Below are 22,809 nucleotides of genomic sequence, written 5' to 3'. Positions count from 1 at the left end.
GGCTGGGCGAAATCTATTGGGATCAAAGGACCTCGTGTCACCTTGCCAGTCTACAGTGGTTTGATGGATAGGGGTACAGTGGGGTGGGGCAGTGGGTAGGGTAGGTGTACAGTGGTGTGGGATATTGTGGGTAGCGAAGAGTGGGGTAGGTGTAGAGTGGTTTGGGGTATAGTCAGTGGTGGTAGAGTAGGGTGGGGATAAGGGTAGATTGGGTGAGAGGGGAGAGGTGGGAATAGAGGGGGTGGGGTAGTGAGTTAAGGTCAGGTAGAATTGGGTAAGATTTTTGTTATTATACCGGTAGCCATTTACAGCGGCAATTAAGCCATTAACTCACAGCAGACTGCTTAGAAACAACATAGATACCAGGGGTTGAGTTTTGGGTGGGAGGGGCAAGGAGTGGGTGGGAATGGCCAAAGAGGTAAGCATGGCCCAAGGCAGTCAATTAGACGATAAACAACCAACAATATTTAACAAATAAATAACCCAAAAAAAACCAAGTCGTGTGTCCCTCTTCACATGTCATCTCCCTCCTACCTGTACTTCAATGCAACGGTTTCGGCTTATAGGTGGTGCTTAAAATGCACAGTAGGCCATGTGCCTTCATCGCACCGGTGTTGTATACTAAACTGTTCCCCATGATAGACTGCTCGCCTGGTGTTCGGCAATCTTGGAGCCCCAACCCAACACCCTGACACAGCGATCGCCAAAAGGAAATAAAAATGTGCTGAAATGCTCCAGCCGGGCTTCTTAGTCCTGCTCTCTAAGAGGAAGGCTACAGCTCAATAAAACACCTTTTAAGAAGTAAACAAAAAATTGTATTCAATATATTATATGTTATTTTCTTAAAGTGAAAAACCCCATTTTATGTCTCTCACTTGTTGCATGTTTCGCGTTTCTGTAGCATGCACGTCGAGTACTCCTTGGCACGCCTATCACTCAGGCCTTATCTGTTTCATATCTGTATGGCGCTTTTGGGGTTGATCTGGGTACAGATCATCCTCTCCCGCGGATTTAACACTGAAGAGCACCGAGCACATAAAATGGTACAATACTAAAAAGTGAAAACAGTCTAAATCTGTTATTTGCGCATGAAAATGTGAGTGCTATCGTACAATAAATGAGATGCTTGGTCCGTAGAACTCGCCAGAAAATACGTGCAGACAGTTGCAATCCGGGCAGTATCTGATGCCAAATGCGTTCTTTGTCAGATGTTTTCAATAAAGTATTTAAAAATGAGCCTTCTTTAACACATGTCACACGCCTGCTTATTGTGTGTTGGTAGCGTTTTTCCTACCTCTCGCTGTAAAAATGAGAACAAAGTTTCTCGTGATGTCTCAGGCAGCCCGACCTGAGCCTCTGGTTCGTAACAAAAGTGCTGAATGCAGCTGACAGTGCAGCAGCGGGCCAGTGGCGCAATGGATAACGCGTCTGCCTACGGAGCAGAAGATTCCAGGTTCGACTCCTGGCTGGCTCGTTCAAATGCTGCCTTTTTGTTCTGTATTTAAAAATGAGCCTTCTCACGCAAGGCACTTGAAAGCTCATTGTGTGTTTGTAGTCACTGTTGCAGCGTGTTTCTACCTCTACTCGGGAGAAAAAATGGGAACTACGTTATTTCTCATGATGTCTCTAACACATGGCACACGCCTGCTCATTGTCAGTTCGTAGGCGTGTTTTCAACCACCTCTCCTTATAAAAATGAGAACTAAGTTGCTCATGATGGCTCAATCCGCATGATGAGCCTCTGCGTCGTAACAAAAGTGCTGATTCCAAGAGTAACTGCAGCAGAGGGCCAGTGGCGCAATGGATAACGCGTCTGCCTACGGAGCAGAAGATTCCAGGTTCGACTCCTGGCTGGCTCGTTCGCATGCTGCCTTTTTGTTCTAGAAAGTATTTAAAAATGAGCCTTGTCACGCATGGCACACAAAAGCACATTGTTTGTTCGTAGTTAGTGCGTTTTTTCTACCTCTCCTCTGGGAAAAATGAGAACTAAGTTTCTCATGATGGCACACGCTCGCTCACCTGCTCATTGTGGGCTTGTAGCGTTTTTTTCTACCTCTCCTTGTAAAAATGAGAAGTACGTTTCTCACTGTGTCTCAAGCAGGAAACTTCTGTTTCGTTACAAAAGTGCTGACTCCTGCTCACGCTGTAGCAGCGGTCCAGTGGCGCAATGGATAACACATTCGACTAATTCCAGGTTGACTCCTGGCTGGCTCGATCATAGGCTGCCTTTTTGATTTATTCAATATGTATACATGGTCGAAGGCTGCAGACAGGCCCAGTAACAAGAGGAGGGCTTGCTTCTTGGCATCTTTGATATCATCCTGTTGAATCTTTAGGTCCAGTAAGGCCGATTCAGTGCCGTGGCTTGGTTGGAAACCAGATTGGCGCAAGCCCAGGAGATTGTGTGATTCCAGTCAAAACAGGTTCTTCCCTGTTCGTCCAAAACCATCAAGGACCACATTGACACCCTTGCTCTGAATCTGGCCGACTTCTGTAACCATTCCATCACCTGTGGAATCTTCCCCTCCACTCTGAAGCATTCTCTTGTGCACCCTCTTCTCAAAAATTCCACAGCCGACCCCTCCGGCCCGGCTAACTTCGCAGGTTTCTATCACTCCTTTCCAGGGCAAACTCTTGGAAAAGCTGACCATCTCCCAGCTTAATCTTCACACCGACTCTGTTGGTTGTCTCCATGACCATCAGCCTGGCTTCAGAGCTGTCAGAAGCATGGAAACTGCTCTCCTGAACACCTGTGAAGACCTGCTGTCCAACCATGACTCTAACATCCCTTTTGGGTCCTCATCCTACTCGATTTCTCTTCTGCCTTTGACACGGTCAACCATGCCATCCTGCTCAACTGTCTCCGTGATAAGCCGGGTATCACTGATCAGGCCCTGGCCTGGATGACCTCTTTCCACTCTGATCGGCCCTCCCAGGTCCAACTTGGGTCCTTCCTTTTCGCCATCTCATTCTCTACTTGTGGTGTTCCCCACGGGTCTAACCTCTCTCCCTGGCTGTTCAACCAATACCTGTCACCCATTTCCCACCGCATTGCAGCTCTCTGCTTCAACTTTCAGTGCTATGCGGATGACACTCTGCTTGTTTTCAGGCTTCCCTCCCTCATCTCTGACCGTCTGTCTGCCATCCAGGACTGGTCTGCCGCCAATGATCTCTGCCTTAATCCCATTTAGGCAGAGATTCTCCTCATCGGCACACCTGCACCCTCCTTTCCTGCCACTCTCTGGCCGGCCTCCCTTGGCCCTCTTCCTGCTCCCACCTTTGAGGCTAAGAACCTTGGGGTCATCTTCGACTCCACACTCTCCTTTTCTTCTCACATCTCTGACATCTCTAAGAAGTCAAACTACCAACTGTACATTTGCAGAGGTATTGTTCCTTTCCTCTCCTTCCCCCAGAAGCTTACTGTATCTAGAGCTCTGATTCTCTCTAGGCTAGACTACTGCAACAGCCTCTTTCTAAATCTGCCTGCTTCTTCTCTCTGTCCTCTGCAACTCATCCAGAACAGGACTGCAAGACGTTTCCTTGGTCTGAAGCCCAGGGATCGTATCTCTCCAGCCCTGAAATCTTTTCATTGCTCCCAGTGGCTGCAAGGGTTAAATTCAAGTCCCTCTGCATTGTCCACAAGGCTTACTGGGGCCTGGGTCCAAAATACCTTCAACTCTCCCTCCGTAAATACCTTCCCACTCGAGCTCTTTTCTCCTCCACCTCCAACTCCCTCAGGGCCGGTCGCTTCTCCAAGCAACGAGTTGGGGGTAGATCTCTTTCCTCAGCTGGGGCCTCCCTCTGGAACAGCCTGCCTGCCACACTGAAACTTGAGGAGAACCATCTCTGGTTCCGGAAGCACCTCAAGACCTTCCTCTTTGCTTCTGCCTTTGCTCTTCCGCTCCCCTGCTGATCTGTCTGCTTCGGCTCCGTGCACCTGGCTACCCTCTGATTTCGGGCCAAGGTCCCTGCCCACCCAGCCGCACACCTGCACTGCCTCCTGGCAACCCTTGCACGCAATCCTTGCACTTGGGTCTGTATCTGTAACCCTACAGTGCCCTTACCTGCACTTATCAGACACCCCTTGTCTGCGCTTTAAACCTCGCACTTGCCACCCTGCTGGCTGCGCTACCAGTTGTTGTTGTTTTTATCCCTTCCTAGGCACGTTCCACCTCGCCCCTCTCCTTGCACTTTCCTCCCTCCCTCTCCCCTGCACTTGAGCATTCTCAATGTCACTGGGCCTAGGAAGATCGCTGTTTTGTCCTCCCTTGCCTCGTCACGCTCTGAAACACGCGTGTATGAGTACGATTCAAATACAATATCATGTCATATCATAGCAGGAATCTATAGATCTGAAGATACGCAACTCCTTCAATCATTCATTGCAAACAGTAACAAACAAGGATAATTCCTCAGTGGTGTGATGGAGGCCCTTAACAGGTCTGAGGGATGTCCCCAACATCTGGAACACGATTTATCCTCCCATTACACCACTAATGAAACTTCTTTGCCTTCTCCATTGTTCAGGACGTTTTGGCATGTGCCAATTTGCACTGGACGCAGATCCCCTGCCGCTGAGGCCTCTTGGCCATGACCTTTTAGCACTGCTATGATTTGGCAAGTGAAGAATCACAACATAGGGCCACCACTAGATGCAATGTGATGTACGCTATCTGCCAAGATGGGCTACGTGCTACATGCCAACATACAGAAAGCGGAGTCTTTACTTTTTGAAGGGTCTTCCTGTGAAAGGGCTGTTTGGCGCTTACATGGCAGAATGCATGGACCTCAGAATAGAATACTTTGTGCATCTACCTACATCCGAAGAGACACTGTCAAAGGCGTGCCTGTTCACTTTGACTGCCTGTCTGATCTTGAACAACTAGCGTAGGTCTGGGGTAAGTTGAAGACTCAACAAACACGTACCTTAACTCGGTAGTGATATGAAGATATGGAAAGGCTGGGCGAAATCTATTGGGATCAAAGGACCTCGTGTCACCTTGCCAGTCTACAGTGGTTTGATGGATAGGGGTACAGTGGGGTGGGGCAGTGGGTAGGGTAGGTGTACAGTGGTGTGGGATATTGTGGGTAGCGAAGAGTGGGGTAGGTGTAGAGTGGTTTGGGGTATAGTCAGTGGTGGTAGAGTAGGGTGGGGATAAGGGTAGATTGGGTGAGAGGGGAGAGGTGGGAATAGAGGGGGTGGGGTAGTGAGTTAAGGACAGGTAGAATTGGGTAAGATTTTTGTTATTATACCGGTAGCCATTTACAGCGGCAATTAAGCCATTAACTCACAGCAGACTGCTTAGAAACAACATAGATACCAGGGGTTGAGTTTTGGGTGGGAGGGGCAAGGAGTGGGTGGGAATGGCCAAAGAGGTAAGCATGGCCCAAGGCAGTCAATTAGACGATAAACAACCAACAATATTTAACAAATAAATAACCCAAAAAAAACCAAGTCGTGTGTCCCTCTTCACATGTCATCTCCCTCCTACCTGTACTTCAATGCAACGGTTTCGGCTTATAGGTGGTGCTTAAAATGCACAGTAGGCCATGTGCCTTCATCGCACCGGTGTTGTATACTAAACTGTTCCCCATGATAGACTGCTCGCCTGGTGTTCGGCAATCTTGGAGCCCCAACCCAACACCCTGACACAGCGATCGCCAAAAGGAAATAAAAATGTGCTGAAATGCTCCAGCCGGGCTTCTTAGTCCTGCTCTCTAAGAGGAAGGCTACAGCTCAATAAAACACCTTTTAAGAAGTAAACAAAAAATTGTATTCAATATATTATATGTTATTTTCTTAAAGTGAAAAACCCCATTTTATGTCTCTCACTTGTTGCATGTTTCGCGTTTCTGTAGCATGCACGTCGAGTACTCCTTGGCACGCCTATCACTCAGGCCTTATCTGTTTCATATCTGTATGGCACTTTTGGGGTTGATCTGGGTACAGATCATCCTCTCCCGCGGATTTAACACTGAAGAGCACCGAGCACATAAAATGGTACAATACTAAAAAGTGAAAACAGTCTAAATCTGTTATTTGCGCATGAAAATGTGAGTGCTATCGTACAATAAATGAGATGCTTGGTCCGTAGAACTCGCCAGAAAATACGTGCAGACAGTTGCAATCCGGGCAGTATCTGATGCCAAATGCGTTCTTTGTCAGATGTTTTCAATAAAGTATTTAAAAATGAGCCTTCTTTAACACATGTCACACGCCTGCTTATTGTGTGTTGGTAGCGTTTTTCCTACCTCTCGCTGTAAAAATGAGAACAAAGTTTCTCGTGATGTCTCAGGCAGCCCGACCTGAGCCTCTGGTTCGTAACAAAAGTGCTGAATGCAGCTCACAGTGCAGCAGCGGGCCAGTGGCGCAATGGATAACGCGTCTGCCTACGGAGCAGAAGATTCCAGGTTCGACTCCTGGCTGGCTCGTTCAAATGCTGCCTTTTTGTTCTGTATTTAAAAATGAGCCTTCTCACGCAAGGCACTTGAAAGCTCATTGTGTGTTTGTAGTCACTGTTGCAGCGTGTTTCTACCTCTACTCGGGAGAAAAAATGGGAACTACGTTATTTCTCATGATGTCTCTAACACATGGCACACGCCTGCTCATTGTCAGTTCGTAGGCGTGTTTTCAACCACCTCTCCTTATAAAAATGAGAACTAAGTTGCTCATGATGGCTCAATCCGCATGATGAGCCTCTGCGTCGTAACAAAAGTGCTGATTCCAAGAGTAACTGCAGCAGAGGGCCAGTGGCGCAATGGATAACTCGTCTGCCTATGGAGCAGAAGATTCCAGGTTCGACTCCTGGCTGGCTCGTTCGCATGCTGCCTTTTTGTTCTAGAAAGTATTTAAAAATGAGCCTTGTCACGCATGGCACACAAAAGCACATTGTTTGTTCGTAGTTAGTGCGTTTTTTCTACCTCTCCTCTGGGAAAAATGAGAACTAAGTTTCTCATGATGGCACACGCTCGCTCACCTGCTCATTGTGGGCTTGTAGCGTTTTTTTCTACCTCTCCGTGTAAAAATGAGAAGTACGTTTCTCACTGTGTCTCAAGCAGGAAACTTCTGTTTCGTTACAAAAGTGCTGACTCCTGCTCACGCTGTAGCAGCGGTCCAGTGGCGCAATGGATAACACATTTGACTAATTCCAGGTTGACTCCTGGCTGGCTCGATCATAGGCTGCCTTTTTGATTTATTCAATATGTATACATGGTCGAAGGCTGCAGACAGGCCCAGTAACAAGAGGAGGGCTTGCTTCTTGGCATCTTTGATATCATCCTGTTGAATCTTTAGGTCCAATAAGGCCGATTCAGTGCCGTGGCTTGGTTGGAAACCAGATTGGCGCAAGCCCAGGAGATTGTGTGATTCCAGTCAAAACAGGTTCTTCCCTGTTCGTCCAAAACCATCAAGGACCACATTGACACCCTTGCTCTGAATCTGGCCGACTTCTGTAACCATTCCATCACCTGTGGAATCTTCCCCTCCACTCTGAAGCATTCTCTTGTGCACCCTCTTCTCAAAAATTCCACAGCCGACCCCTCCGGCCCGGCTAACTTCGCAGGTTTCTATCACTCCTTTCCAGGGCAAACTCTTGGAAAAGCTGACCATCTCCCAGCTTAATCTTCACACCGACTCTGTTGGTTGTCTCCATGACCATCAGCCTGGCTTCAGAGCTGTCAGAAGCATGGAAACTGCTCTCCTGAACACCTGTGAAGACCTGCTGTCCAACCATGACTCTAACATCCCTTTTGGGTCCTCATCCTACTCGATTTCTCTTCTGCCTTTGACACGGTCAACCATGCCATCCTGCTCAACTGTCTCCGTGATAAGCCGGGTATCACTGATCAGGCCCTGGCCTGGATGACCTCTTTCCACTCTGATCGGCCCTCCCAGGTCCAACTTGGGTCCTTCCTTTTCGCCATCTCATTCTCTACTTGTGGTGTTCCCCACGGGTCTAACCTCTCTCCCTGGCTGTTCAACCAATACCTGGCACCCATTTCCCACCGCATTGCAGCTCTCTGCTTCAACTTTCAGTGCTATGCGGATGACACTCTGCTTGTTTTCAGGCTTCCCTCCCTCATCTCTGACCGTCTGTCTGCCATCCAGGACTGGTCTGCCGCCAATGATCTCTGCCTTAATCCCATTTAGGCAGAGATTCTCCTCATCGGCACACCTGCACCCTCCTTTCCTGCCACTCTCTGGCCGGCCTCCCTTGGCCCTCTTCCTGCTCCCACCTTTGAGGCTAAGAACCTTGGGGTCATCTTCGACTCCACACTCTCCTTTTCTTCTCACATCTCTGACATCTCTAAGAAGTCAAACTACCAACTGTACATTTGCAGAGGTATTGTTCCTTTCCTCTCCTTCCCCCAGAAGCTTACTGTATCTAGAGCTCTGATTCTCTCTAGGCTAGACTACTGCAACAGCCTCTTTCTAAATCTGCCTGCTTCTTCTCTCTGTCCTCTGCAACTCATCCAGAACAGGACTGCAAGACGTTTCCTTGGTCTGAAGCCCAGGGATCGTATCTCTCCAGCCCTGAAATCTTTTCATTGCTCCCAGTGGCTGCAAGGGTTAAATTCAAGTCCCTCTGCATTGTCCACAAGGCTTACTGGGGCCTGGGTCCAAAATACCTTCAACTCTCCCTCCGTAAATACCTTCCCACTCGAGCTCTTTTCTCATCCACCTCCAACTCCCTCAGGGCCGGTCGCTTCTCCAAGCAACGAGTTGGGGGTAGATCTCTTTCCTCAGCTGGGGCCTCCCTCTGGAACAGCCTGCCTGCCACACTGAAACTTGAGGAGAACCATCTCTGGTTCCGGAAGCACCTCAAGACCTTCCTCTTTGCTTCTGCCTTTGCTCTTCCGCTCCCCTGCTGATCTGTCTGCTTCGGCTCCGTGCACCTGGCTACCCTCTGATTTCGGGCCAAGGTCCCTGCCCACCCAGCCGCACACCTGCACTGCCTCCTGGCAACCCTTGCACGCAATCCTTGCACTTGGGTCTGTATCTGTAACCCTACAGTGCCCTTACCTGCACTTATCAGACACCCCTTGTCTGCGCTTTAAACCTCGCACTTGCCACCCTGCTGGCTGCGCTACCAGTTGTTGTTGTTTTTATCCCTTCCTAGGCACGTTCCACCTCGCCCCTCTCCTTGCACTTTCCTCCCTCCCTCTCCCCTGCACTTGAGCATTCTCAATGTCACTGGGCCTAGGAAGATCGCTGTTTTGTCCTCCCTTCTTCCCCTCCCTTGCCTCGTCACGCTCTGAAACACGCGTGTATGAGTACGATTCAAATACAATATCATGTCATATCATAGCAGGAATCTATAGATCTGAAGATACGCAACTCCTTCAATCATTCATTGCAAACAGTAACAAACAAGGATAATTCCTCAGTGGTGTGATGGAGGCCCTTAACAGGTCTGAGGGATGTCCCCAACATCTGGAACACGATTTATCCTCCCATTACACCACTAATGAAACTTCTTTGCCTTCTCCATTGTTCAGGACGTTTTGGCATGTGCCAATTTGCACTGGACGCAGATCCCCTGCCGCTGAGGCCTCTTGGCCATGACCTTTTAGCACTGCTATGATTTGGCAAGTGAAGAATCACAACATAGGGCCACCACTAGATGCAATGTGATGTACGCTATCTGCCAAGATGGGCTATGTGCTACATGCCAACATACAGAAAGCGGAGTCTTTACTTTTTGAAGGGTCTTCCTGTGAAAGGGCTGTTTGGCGCTTACATGGCAGAATGCATGGACCTCAGAATAGAATACTTTGTGCATCTACCTACATCCGAAGAGACACTGTCAAAGGTGTGCCTGTTCACTTTGACTGCCTGTCTGATCTTGAACAACTAGCGTAGGTCTGGGGTAAGTTGAAGACTCAACAAACACGTACCTTAACTCGGTAGTGATATGAAGATATGGAAAGGCTGGGCGAAATCTATTGGGATCAAAGGACCTCGTGTCACCTTGCCAGTCTACAGTGGTTTGATGGATAGGGGTACAGTGGGGTGGGGCAGTGGGTAGGGTAGGTGTACAGTGGTGTGGGATATTGTGGGTAGCGAAGAGTGGGGTAGGTGTAGAGTGGTTTGGGGTATAGTCAGTGGTGGTAGAGTAGGGTGGGGATAAGGGTAGATTGGGTGAGAGGGGAGAGGTGGGAATAGAGGGGGTGGGGTAGTGAGTTAAGGTCAGGTAGAATTGGGTAAGATTTTTGTTATTATACCGGTAGCCATTTACAGCGGCAATTAAGCCATTAACTCACAGCAGACTGCTTAGAAACAACATAGATACCAGGGGTTGAGTTTTGGGTGGGAGGGGCAAGGAGTGGGTGGGAATGGCCAAAGAGTAAGCATGGCCCAAGGCAGTCAATTAGACGATAAACAACCAACAATATTTAACAAATAAATAACCCAAAAAAAAACAAGTTGTGTGTCCCTCTTCACATGTCATCTCCCTCCTACCTGTACTTCAATGCAACGGTTTCGGCTTATAGGTGGTGCTTAAAATGCACAGTAGGCCATGTACCTTCATCGCACCGGTGTTGTATACTAAACTGTTCCCCATGATAGACTGCTCGCCTGGTGTTCGGCAATCTTGGAGCCCCAACCCAACACCCTGACACAGCGATCGCCAAAAGGAAATAAAAATGTGCTGAAATGCTCCAGCCGGGCTTCTTAGTCCTGCTCTCTAAGAGGAAGGCTGCAGCTCAATAAAACACCTTTTAAGAAGTAAACAAAAAATTGTATTCAATATATTATATGTTATTTCTTAAAGTGAAAAACCCCATTTTATGTCTCTCACTTGTTGCATGTTTCGCGTTTATGTGGCATGCATGTCGAGTACTCCTTGGCACGCCTATCACTCAGGCCTTATCTGTTTCATATCTGTATGGCACTTTTGGGGTTGATCTGGGTACAGATCATCCTCTCCCGCGGATTTAACACTGAAGAGCACCGAGCACATAAAATGGTACAATACTAAAAAGTGAAAACAGTCTAAATCTGTTATTTGCGCATGAAAATGTGAGTGCTATAGTACAATAAATGAGATGCTTGGTCCGTAGAACTCGCCAGAAAATACGTGCAGAGAGTTGCAATCCGGGCAGTATTGGATGCCAAATGCGTTCTTTGTGTGTATGTATTGTTTTCAATAAAGTATTTAAAAATGAGCCTTCTTTAACACATGTCACACGCCTGCTTATTGTGTGTTGGTAGCGTTTTTCCTACCTCTCGCTGTAAAAATGAGAACAAAGTTTCTCGTGATGTCTCAGGCAGCCCGACCTGAGCCTCTGGTTCGTAACAAAAGTGCTGAATGCAGCACACAGTGCAGCAGCGGGCCAGTGGCGCAATGGATAACGCGTCTGCCTACGGAGCAGAAGATTCCAGGTTCGACTCCTGGCTGGCTCATTCAAATGCTGCCTTTTTGTTCTGTATTTAAAAATGAGCCTTCTCACGCAAGGCACTCGAAAGCTCATTGTGTGTTTGTAGTCACTGTTGCAGCGTGTTTCTACCTCTACTCGGGAGAAAAAATGGGAACTACGTTATTTCTCATGATGTCTCTAACACATGGCACACGCCTGCTCATTGTCAGTTCGTAGGCGTGTTTTCAACCACCTCTCCTTATAAAAATGAGAACTAAGTTGCTCATGATGGCTCAATCCGCATGATGAGCCTCTGCGTCGTAACAAAAGTGCTGATTCCAAGAGTCACTGCAGCAGAGGGCCAGTGGCGCAATGGATAACCCGTCTGCCTACGGAGCAGAAGATTCCAGGTTCGACTCCTGGCTGGCTCGTTCGCATGCTGCCTTTTTGTTCTAGAAAGTATTTAAAAATGAGCCTTGTCACGCATGGCACACAAAAGCACATTGTTTGTTCGTAGTTAGTGCGTTTTTTCTACCTCTCCTCTGGGAAAAATGAGAACTAAGTTTCTCATGATGGCACACGCTCGCTCACCTGCTCATTGTGGGCTTGTAGCGTTTTTTTCTACCTCTCCTTGTAAAAATGAGAAGTACGTTTCTCACTGTGTCTCAAGCAGGAAACTTCTGTTTCGTTACAAAAGTGCTGACTCCTGCTCACGCTGTAGCAGCGGTCCAGTGGCGCAATGGATAACACATTTGACTAATTCCAGGTTGACTCCTGGCTGGCTCGATCATAGGCTGCCTTTTTGATTTATTCAATATGTATACATGGTCGAAGGCTGCAGACAGGCCCAGTAACAAGAGGAGGGCTTGCTTCTTGGCATCTTTGATATCATCCTGTTGAATCTTTAGGTCCAGTAAGGCCGATTCAGTGCCGTGGCTTGGTTGGAAACCAGATTGGCGCAAGCCCAGGAGATTGTGTGATTCCAGTCAAAACAGGTTCTTCCCTGTTCGTCCAAAACCATCAAGGACCACATTGACACCCTTGCTCTGAATCTGGCCGACTTCTGTAACCATTCCATCACCTGTGGAATCTTCCCCTCCACTCTGAAGCATTCTCTTGTGCACCCTCTTCTCAAAAATTCCACAGCCGACCCCTCCGGCCCGGCTAACTTCGCAGGTTTCTATCACTCCTTTCCAGGGCAAACTCTTGGAAAAGCTGACCATCTCCCAGCTTAATCTTCACACCGACTCTGTTGGTTGTCTCCATGACCATCAGCCTGGCTTCAGAGCTGTCAGAAGCATGGAAACTGCTCTCCTGAACACCTGTGAAGACCTGCTGTCCAACCATGACTCTAACATCCCTTTTGGGTCCTCATCCTACTCGATTTCTCTTCTGCCTTTGACACGGTCAACCATGCCATCCTGCTCAACTGTCTCCGTGATAAGCCGGGTATCACTGATCAGGCCCTGGCCTGGATGACCTCTTTCCACTCTGATCGGCCCTCCCAGGTCCAACTTGGGTCCTTCCTTTTCGCCATCTCATTCTCTACTTGTGGTGTTCCCCACGGGTCTAACCTCTCTCCCTGGCTGTTCAACCAATACCTGGCACCCATTTCCCACCGCATTGCAGCTCTCTGCTTCAACTTTCAGTGCTATGCGGATGACACTCTGCTTGTTTTCAGGCTTCCCTCCCTCATCTCTGACCGTCTGTCTGCCATCCAGGACTGGTCTGCCGCCAATGATCTCTGCCTTAATCCCATTTAGGCAGAGATTCTCCTCATCGGCACACCTGCACCCTCCTTTCCTGCCACTCTCTGGCCGGCCTCCCTTGGCCCTCTTCCTGCTCCCACCTTTGAGGCTAAGAACCTTGGGGTCATCTTCGACTCCACACTCTCCTTTTCTTCTCACATCTCTGACATCTCTAAGAAGTCAAACTACCAACTGTACATTTGCAGAGGTATTGTTCCTTTCCTCTCCTTCCCCCAGAAGCTTACTGTATCTAGAGCTCTGATTCTCTCTAGGCTAGACTACTGCAACAGCCTCTTTCTAAATCTGCCTGCTTCTTCTCTCTGTCCTCTGCAACTCATCCAGAACAGGACTGCAAGACGTTTCCTTGGTCTGAAGCCCAGGGATCGTATCTCTCCAGCCCTGAAATCTTTTCATTGCTCCCAGTGGCTGCAAGGGTTAAATTCAAGTCCCTCTGCATTGTCCACAAGGCTTACTGGGGCCTGGGTCCAAAATACCTTCAACTCTCCCTCCGTAAATACCTTCCCACTCGAGCTCTTTTCTCCTCCACCTCCAACTCCCTCAGGGCCGGTCGCTTCTCCAAGCAACGAGTTGGGGGTAGATCTCTTTCCTCAGCTGGGGCCTCCCTCTGGAACAGCCTGCCTGCCACACTGAAACTTGAGGAGAACCATCTCTGGTTCCGGAAGCACCTCAAGACCTTCCTCTTTGCTTCTGCCTTTGCTCTTCCGCTCCCCTGCTGATCTGTCTGCTTCGGCTCTGTGCACCTGGCTACCCTCTGATTTCGGGCCAAGGTCCCTGCCCACCCAGCCGCACACCTGCACTGCCTCCTGGCAACCCTTGCACGCAATCCTTGCACTTGGGTCTGTATCTGTAACCCTACAGTGCCCTTACCTGCACTTATCAGACACCCCTTGTCTGCGCTTTAAACCTCGCACTTGCCACCCTGCTGGCTGCGCTACCAGTTGTTGTTGTTTTATCCCTTCCTCGGCACGTTCCACCTCGCCCCTCTCCTTGCACTTTCCTCCCTCCCTCTACCCTGCACTTGAGCATTCTCAATGTCACTGGGCCTAGGAAGATCGCTGTTTTGTCCTCCCTTCTTCCCCTCCCTTGCCTCGTCACGCTCTGAAACACGCGTGTATGAGTACGATTCAAATACAATATCATGTCATATCATAGCAGGAATCTATAGATCTGAAGATACGCAACTCCTTCAATCATTCATTGCAAACAGTAACAAACAAGGATGATTCCTCAGTGGTGTGAAGGAGGCCCTTAACAGGTCTGAGGGATGTCCCCAACATCTGGAACACGATTTATCCTCCCATTACACCACTAATGAAACTTCTTTGCCTTCTCCATTGTTCAGGACGTTTTGGCATGTGCCAATTTGCACTGGACGCAGATCCCCTGCCGCTGAGGCCTCTTGGCCATGACCTTTTAGCACTGCTATGATTTGGCAAGTGAAGAATCACAACATGGGGCCACCACTAGATGCAATGTGATGTACGCTATCTGCCAAGATGGGCTACGTGCTACATGCCAACATACAGAAAGCGGAGTCTTTACTTTTTGAAGGGTCTTCCCGTGAAAGGGCTGTTTGGCGCTTACATGGCAGAATGCATGGACCTCAGAATTGAATACTTTGTGCATCTACCTACATCCGAAGAGACACTGTCAAAGGCGTGCCTGTTCACTTTGACTGCCTGTCTGATCTTGAACAACTAGCGTAGGTCTGGGGTAAGTTGAAGACTCAACAAACACGTACCTTAACTCGGTAGTGATCTGAAGATATGGAAAGGCTGGGCGAAATCTATTGGGATCAAAGGACCTCGTGTCACCTTGCCAGTCTACAGTGGTTTGATGGATAGGGGTACAGTGGGGTGGGGCAGTGGGTAGGGTAGGTGTACAGTGGTGTGGGATATTGTGGGTAGCGAAGAGTGGGGTAGGTGTAGAGTGGTTTGGGGTATAGTCAGTGGTGGTAGAGTAGGGTGGGGATAAGGGTAGATTGGGTGAGAGGGGAGAGGTGGGAATAGAGGGGGTGGGGTAGTGAGTTAAGGACAGGTAGAATTGGGTAAGATTTTTGTTATTATACCGGTAGCCATTTACAGCGGCAATTAAGCCATTAACTCACAGCAGACTGCTTAGAAACAACATAGATACCAGGGGTTGAGTTTTGGGTGGGAGGGGCAAGGAGTGGGTGGGAATGGCCAAAGAGGTAAGCATGGCCCAAGGCAGTCAATTAGACGATAAACAACCAACAATATTTAACAAATAAATAACCCAAAAAAAAACAAGTCGTGTGTCCCTCTTCACATGTCATCTCCCTCCTACCTGTACTTCAATGCAACGGTTTCGGCTTATAGGTGGTGCTTAAAATGCACAGTAGGCCATGTGCCTTCATCGCACCGGTGTTGTATACTAAACTGTTCCCCATGATAGACTGCTCGCCTGGTGTTCGGCAATCTTGGAGCCCCAACCCAACACCCTGACACAGCGATCGCCAAAAGGAAATAAAAATGTGCTGAAATGCTCCAGCCGGGCTTCTTAGTCCTGCTCTCTAAGAGGAAGGCTACAGCTCAATAAAACACCTTTTAAGAAGTAAACAAAAAATTGTATTCAATATATTATATGTTATTTCTTAAAGTGAAAAACCCCATTTTATGTCTCTCACTTGTTGCATGTTTCGCGTTTCTGTGGCATGCACGTCGAGTACTCCTTGGCACGCCTATCACTCAGGCCTTACCTGTTTCATATATGTATGGCACTTTTGGGGTTGATCTGGGTACAGATCATCCTCTCCCGCGGATTTAACACTGAAGAGCACCGAGCACATAAAATGGTACAATACTAAAAAGTGAAAACAGTCTAAATCTGTTATTTGCGCATGAAAATGTGAGTGCTATAGTACAATAAATGAGATGCTTGGTCCGTAAAACTCGCCAGAAAATACGTGCAGAGAGTTGCAATCCGGGCAGTATCTGATGCCAAATGCGTTCTTTGTCAGATGTTTGTATGTATTGTTTTCAATAAAGTATTTAAAAATGAGCCTTCTTTAACACATGTCACACGCCTGCTTATTGTGTGTTGGTAGCGTTTTTCCTACCTCTCGCTGTAAAAATGAGAACAAAGTTTCTCGTGATGTCTCAGGCAGCCCGACCTGAGCCTCTGGTTCGTAACAAAAGTGCTGAATGCAGCACACAGTGCAGCAGCGGGCCAGTGGCGCAATGGATAACGCGTCTGCCTACGGAGCAGAAGATTCCAGGTTCGACTCCTGGCTGGCTCATTCAAATGCTGCCTTTTTGTTCTGTATTTAAAAATGAGCCTTCTCACGCAAGGCACTCGAAAGCTCATTGTGTGTTTGTAGTCACTGTTGCAGCGTGTTTCTACCTCTACTCGGGAGAAAAAATGGGAACTACGTTATTTCTCATGATGTCTCTAACACATGGCACACGCCTGCTCATTGTCAGTTCGTAGGCGTGTTTTCAACCACCTCTCCTTATAAAAATGAGAACTAAGTTGCTCATGATGGCTCAATCCGCATGATGAGCATCTGCGTCGTAACAAAAGTGCTGATTCCAAGAGTCACTGCAGCAGCGGGCCAGTGGCACAATGGATAACGCGTCTGCCTACGGAGCAGAAGATTCCAGGTTCGACTCCTGGCTGGCTCGTTCGCATGCTGCCTTTTTGTTCTAGAAAGTATTTAAAAATGAGCCTTGTCACGCATGGCACACAAAAGCACATTGTTTGTTCGTAGTTAGTGCGTTTTTTCTACCTCTCCTCTGGGAAAAATGAGAACTAAGTTTCTCATGATGGCACACGCTCGCTCACCTGCTCATTGTGGGCTTGTAGCGTTTTTTTCTACCTCTCCTTGTAAAAATGAGAAGTACGTTTCTCACTGTGTCTCAAGCAGGAAACTTCTGTTTCGTTACAAAAGTGCTGACTCCTGCTCACGCTGTAGCAGCGGTCCAGTGGCGCAATGGATAACACATTTGACTAATTCCAGGTTGACTCCTGGCTGGCTCGATCATAGGCTGCCTTTTTGATTTATTCAATATGTATACATGGTCGAAGGCTGCAGACAGGCCCAGTAACAAGAGGAGGGCTTGCTTCTTGGCATCTTTGATATCATCCTGTTGAATCTTTAGGTCCAGTAAGGCCGATTCAGTGCCGTGGCTTGGTTGGAAACCAGATTGGCGCAAGCCCAGGAGATTGTATGATTCCAGTCAAAACAGGTTCTTCCCTGTTCGTCCAAAACCATCAAGGACCACATTGACACCCTTGCTCTGAATCTGGCCGACTTCTGTAACCATTCCATCACCTGTGGAATCTTCCCCTCCACTCTGAAGCATTCTCTTGTGCACCCTCTTCTCAAAAATTCCACAGCCGACCCCTCCGGCCCGGCTAACTTCGCAGGTTTCTATCACTCCTTTCCAGGGCAAACTCTTGGAAAAGCTGACCATCTCCCAGCTTAATCTTCACACCGACTCTGTTGGTTGTCTCCATGACCATCAGCCTGGCTTCAGAGCTGTCAGAAGCATGGAAACTGCTCTCCTGAACACCTGTGAAGACCTGCTGTCCAACCATGACTCTAACATCCCTTTTGGGTCCTCATCCTACTCGATTTCTCTTCTGCCTTTGACACGGTCAACCATGCCATCCTGCTCAACTGTCTCCGTGATAAGCCGGGTATCACTGATCAGGCCCTGGCCTGGATGACCTCTTTCCACTCTGATCGGCCCTCCCAGGTCCAACTTGGGTCCTTCCTTTTCGCCATCTCATTCTCTACTTGTGGTGTTCCCCACGGGTCTAACCTCTCTCCCTGGCTGTTCAACCAATACCTGGCACCCATTTCCCACCGCATTGCAGCTCTCTGCTTCAACTTTCAGTGCTATGCGGATGACACTCTGCTTGTTTTCAGGCTTCCCTCCCTCATCTCTGACCGTCTGTCTGCCATCCAGGACTGGTCTGCCGCCAATGATCTCTGCCTTAATCCCATTTAGGCAGAGATTCTCCTCATCGGCACACCTGCACCCTCCTTTCCTGCCACTCTCTGGCCGGCCTCCCTTGGCCCTCTTCCTGCTCCCACCTTTGAGGCTAAGAACCTTGGGGTCATCTTCGACTCCACACTCTCCTTTTCTTCTCACATCTCTGACATCTCTAAGAAGTCAAACTACCAACTGTACATTTGCAGAGGTATTGTTCCTTTCCTCTCCTTCCCCCAGAAGCTTACTGTATCTAGAGCTCTGATTCTCTCTAGGCTAGACTACTGCAACAGCCTCTTTCTAAATCTGCCTGCTTCTTCTCTCTGTCCTCTGCAACTCATCCAGAACAGGACTGCAAGACGTTTCCTTGGTCTGAAGCCCAGGGATCGTATCTCTCCAGCCCTGAAATCTTTTCATTGCTCCCAGTGGCTGCAAGGGTTAATTTCAAGTCCCTCTGCATTGTCCACAAGGCTTACTGGGGCCTGGGTCCAAAATACCTTCAACTCTCCCTCCGTAAATACCTTCCCACTCGAGCTCTTTTCTCCTCCACCTCCAACTCCCTCAGGGCCGGTCGCTTCTCCAAGCAACGAGTTGGGGGTAGATCTCTTTCCTCAGCTGGGGCCTCCCTCTGGAACAGCCTGCCTGCCACACTGAAACTTGAGGAGAACCATCTCTGGTTCCGGAAGCACCTCAAGACCTTCCTCTTTGCTTCTGCCTTTGCTCTTCCGCTCCCCTGCTGATCTGTCTGCTTCGGCTCTGTGCACCTGGCTACCCTCTGATTTCGGGCCAAGGTCCCTGCCCACCCAGCCGCACACCTGCACTGCCTCCTGGCAACCCTTGCACGCAATCCTTGCACTTGGGTCTGTATCTGTAACCCTACAGTGCCCTTACCTGCACTTATCAGACACCCCTTGTCTGCGCTTTAAACCTCGCACTTGCCACCCTGCTGGCTGCGCTACCAGTTGTTGTTGTTTTTATCCCTTCCTCGGCACGTTCCACCTCGCCCCTCTCCTTGCACTTTCCTCCCTCCCTCTACCCTGCACTTGAGCATTCTCAATGTCACTGGGCCTAGGAAGATCGCTGTTTTGTCCTCCCTTCTTCCCCTCCCTTGCCTCGTCACGCTCTGAAACACGCGTGTATGAGTACGATTCAAATACAATATCATGTCATATCATAGCAGGAATCTATAGATCTGAAGATACGCAACTCCTTCAATCATTCATTGCAAACAGTAACAAACAAGGATGATTCCTCAGTGGTGTGATGGAGGCCCTTAACAGGTCTGAGGGATGTCCCCAACATCTGGAACACGATTTATCCTCCCATTACACCACTAATGAAACTTCTTTGCCTTCTCCATTGTTCAGGACGTTTTGGCATGTGCCAATTTGCACTGGACGCAGATCCCCTGCCGCTGAGGCCTCTTGGCCATGACGTTTTAGCACTGCTATGATTTGGCAAGTGAAGAATCACAACATGGGGCCACCACTAGATGCAATGTGATGTACGCTATCTGCCAAGATGGGCTACGTGCTACATGCCAACATACAGAAAGCGGAGTCTTTACTTTTTGAAGGGTCTTCCCGTGAAAGGGCTGTTTGGCGCTTACATGGCAGAATGCATGGACCTCAGAATAGAATACTTTGTGCATCTACCTACATCCGAAGAGACACTGTCAAAGGCGTGCCTGTTCACTTTGACTGCCTGTCTGATCTTGAACAACTAGCGTAGGTCTGGGGTAAGTTGAAGACTCAACAAACACGTACCTTAACTCGGTAGTGATCTGAAGATATGGAAAGGCTGGGCGAAATCTATTGGGATCAAAGGACCTCGTGTCACCTTGCCAGTCTACAGTGGTTTGATGGATAGGGGTACAGTGGGGTGGGGCAGTGGGTAGGGTAGGTGTACAGTGGTGTGGGATATTGTGGGTAGCGAAGAGTGGGGTAGGTGTAGAGTGGTTTGGGGTATAGTCAGTGGTGGTAGAGTAGGGTGGGGATAAGGGTAGATTGGGTGAGAGGGGAGAGGTGGGAATAGAGGGGGTGGGGTAGTGAGTTAAGGACAGGTAGAATTGGGTAAGATTTTTGTTATTATACCGGTAGCCATTTACAGCGGCAATTAAGCCATTAACTCACAGCAGACTGCTTAGAAACAACATAGATACCAGGGGTTGAGTTTTGGGTGGGAGGGGCAAGGAGTGGGTGGGAATGGCCAAAGAGGTAAGCATGGCCCAAGGCAGTCAATTAGACGATAAACAACCAACAATATTTAACAAATAAATAACCCAAAAAAAAACAAGTCGTGTGTCCCTCTTCACATGTCATCTCCCTCCTACCTGTACTTCAATGCAACGGTTTCGGCTTATAGGTGGTGCTTAAAATGCACAGTAGGCCATGTGCCTTCATCGCACCGGTGTTGTATACTAAACTGTTCCCCATGATAGACTGCTCGCCTGGTGTTCGGCAATCTTGGAGCCCCAACCCAACACCCTGACACAGCGATCGCCAAAAGGAAATAAAAATGTGCTGAAATGCTCCAGCCGGGCTTCTTAGTCCTGCTCTCTAAGAGGAAGGCTACAGCTCAATAAAACACCTTTTAAGAAGTAAACAAAAAATTGTATTCAATATATTATATGTTATTTTCTTAAAGTGAAAAACCCCATTTTATGTCTCTCACTTGTTGCATGTTTCGCGTTTCTGTGGCATGCACGTCGAGTACTCCTTGGCACGCCTATCACTCAGGCCTTATCTGTTTCATATCTGTATGGCACTTTTGGGGTTGATCTGGGTACAGATCATCCTCTCCCGCGGATTTAACACTGAAGAGCACCGAGCACATAAAATGGTACAATACTAAAAAGTGAAAACAGTCTAAATCTGTTATTTGCGCATGAAAATGTGAGTGCTATCGTACAATAAATGAGATGCTTGGTCCGTAAAACTCGCCAGAAAATACGTGCAGAGAGTTGCAATCCGGGCAGTATCTGATGCCAAATGCGTTCTTTGTCAGATGTTTGTATGTATTGTTTTCAATAAAGTATTTAAAAATGAGCCTTCTTTAACACATGTCACACGCCTGCTTATTGTGTGTTGGTAGCGTTTTTCCTACCTCTCGCTGTAAAAATGAGAACAAAGTTTCTCGTGATGTCTCAGGCAGCCCGACCTGAGCCTCTGGTTCGTAACAAAAGTGCTGAATGCAGCACACAGTGCAGCAGCGGGCCAGTGGCGCAATGGATAACGCGTCTGCCTACGGAGCAGAAGATTCCAGGTTCGACTCCTGGCTGGCTCGTTCAAATGCTGCCTTTTTGTTCTGTATTTAAAAATGAGCCTTCTCACGCAAGGCACTCGAAAGCTCATTGTGTGTTTGTAGTCACTGTTGCAGCGTGTTTATACCTCTACTCGGGAGAAAAAATGGGAACTACGTTATTTCTCATGATGTCTCTAACACATGGCACACGCCTGCTCATTGTCAGTTCGTAGGCGTGTTTTCAACCACCTCTCCTTATAAAAATGAGAACTAAGTTGCTCATGATGGCTCAATCCGCATGATGAGCCTCTGCGTCGTAACAAAAGTGCTGATTCCAAGAGTAACTGCAGCAGAGGGCCAGTGGCGCAATGGATAACGCGTCTGCCTACGGAGCAGAAGATTCCAGGTTCGACTCCTGGCTGGCTCGTTCGCATGCTGCCTTTTTGTTCTAGAAAGTATTTAAAAATGAGCCTTGTCACGCATGGCACACAAAAGCACATTGTTTGTTCGTAGTTAGTGCGTTTTTTCTACCTCTCCTCTGGGAAAAATGAGAACTAAGTTTCTCATGATGGCACACGCTCGCTCACCTGCTCATTGTGGGCTTGTAGCGTTTTTTTCTACCTCTCCTTGTAAAAATGAGAAGTACGTTTCTCACTGTGTCTCAAGCAGGAAACTTCTGTTTCGTTACAAAAGTGCTGACTCCTGCTCACGCTGTAGCAGCGGTCCAGTGGCGCAATGGATAACACATTTGACTAATTCCAGGTTGACTCCTGGCTGGCTCGATCATAGGCTGCCTTTTTGATTTATTCAATATGTATACATGGTCGAAGGCTGCAGACAGGCCCAGTAACAAGAGGAGGGCTTGCTTCTTGGCATCTTTGATATCATCCTGTTGAATCTTTAGGTCCTATAAGGCCGATTCAGTGCCGTGGCTTGGTTGGAAACCAGATTGGCGCAAGCCCAGGAGATTGTGTGATTCCAGTCAAAACAGGTTCTTCCCTGTTCGTCCAAAACCATCAAGGACCACATTGACACCCTTGCTCTGAATCTGGCCGACTTCTGTAACCATTCCATCACCTGTGGAATCTTCCCCTCCACTCTGAAGCATTCTCTTGTGCACCCTCTTCTCAAAAATTCCACAGCCGACCCCTCCGGCCCGGCTAACTTCGCAGGTTTCTATCACTCCTTTCCAGGGCAAACTCTTGGAAAAGCTGACCATCTCCCAGCTTAATCTTCACACCGACTCTGTTGGTTGTCTCCATGACCATCAGCCTGGCTTCAGAGCTGTCAGAAGCATGGAAACTGCTCTCCTGAACACCTGTGAAGACCTGCTGTCCAACCATGACTCTAACATCCCTTTTGGGTCCTCATCCTACTCGATTTCTCTTCTGCCTTTGACATGGTCAACCATGCCATCCTGCTCAACTGTCTCCGTGATAAGCCGGGTATCACTGATCAGGCCCTGGCCTGGATGACCT

The 22,809-nt window shown here is 48.4% G+C and overlaps 10 non-coding genes across 10 annotated transcripts; all 10 read left to right on the top strand.

Annotated features, from left to right (window-relative positions):
• The first annotated feature begins 1,401 nt into the window (after window positions 1–1,401).
• Window positions 1,402–1,474, top strand: TRNAR-ACG (transfer RNA arginine (anticodon ACG)). The gene has a single exon. It is a non-coding gene; the product is annotated as a tRNA-Arg (tRNA).
• Window positions 1,475–1,786: 312 nt separating this feature from the next.
• TRNAR-ACG (transfer RNA arginine (anticodon ACG)) lies at window positions 1,787–1,859 on the top strand. Its single transcript has one exon. It is a non-coding gene; the product is annotated as a tRNA-Arg (tRNA).
• Window positions 1,860–6,359: 4,500 nt separating this feature from the next.
• Window positions 6,360–6,432, top strand: TRNAR-ACG (transfer RNA arginine (anticodon ACG)). The gene has a single exon. It is a non-coding gene; the product is annotated as a tRNA-Arg (tRNA).
• A 312-nt stretch (window positions 6,433–6,744) lies between these two features.
• Window positions 6,745–6,817, top strand: TRNAH-AUG (transfer RNA histidin (anticodon AUG)). Its single transcript has one exon. It is a non-coding gene; the product is annotated as a tRNA-His (tRNA).
• Window positions 6,818–11,334: 4,517 nt separating this feature from the next.
• On the top strand, window positions 11,335–11,407 carry TRNAR-ACG (transfer RNA arginine (anticodon ACG)). The gene has a single exon. It is a non-coding gene; the product is annotated as a tRNA-Arg (tRNA).
• A 312-nt stretch (window positions 11,408–11,719) lies between these two features.
• On the top strand, window positions 11,720–11,792 carry TRNAR-ACG (transfer RNA arginine (anticodon ACG)). Its single transcript has one exon. It is a non-coding gene; the product is annotated as a tRNA-Arg (tRNA).
• A 4,524-nt stretch (window positions 11,793–16,316) lies between these two features.
• TRNAR-ACG (transfer RNA arginine (anticodon ACG)) lies at window positions 16,317–16,389 on the top strand. Its single transcript has one exon. It is a non-coding gene; the product is annotated as a tRNA-Arg (tRNA).
• A 312-nt stretch (window positions 16,390–16,701) lies between these two features.
• TRNAR-ACG (transfer RNA arginine (anticodon ACG)) lies at window positions 16,702–16,774 on the top strand. The gene has a single exon. It is a non-coding gene; the product is annotated as a tRNA-Arg (tRNA).
• Window positions 16,775–21,300: 4,526 nt separating this feature from the next.
• Window positions 21,301–21,373, top strand: TRNAR-ACG (transfer RNA arginine (anticodon ACG)). The gene has a single exon. It is a non-coding gene; the product is annotated as a tRNA-Arg (tRNA).
• Window positions 21,374–21,685: 312 nt separating this feature from the next.
• TRNAR-ACG (transfer RNA arginine (anticodon ACG)) lies at window positions 21,686–21,758 on the top strand. Its single transcript has one exon. It is a non-coding gene; the product is annotated as a tRNA-Arg (tRNA).
• The last annotated feature ends 1,051 nt before the right edge of the window (window positions 21,759–22,809 follow it).

The sequence above is a fragment of the Ambystoma mexicanum genome, chromosome 13 (assembly GCF_040938575.1).
Source record: "Ambystoma mexicanum isolate Mex_15411 chromosome 13, UKY_AmexF1_1, whole genome shotgun sequence".
Taxonomy (NCBI): Eukaryota; Metazoa; Chordata; class Amphibia; order Caudata; family Ambystomatidae; genus Ambystoma; species Ambystoma mexicanum.
Note: the sequence above shows the minus strand (reverse complement) of the source record. Positions and strands in the feature narration are given on the sequence as shown.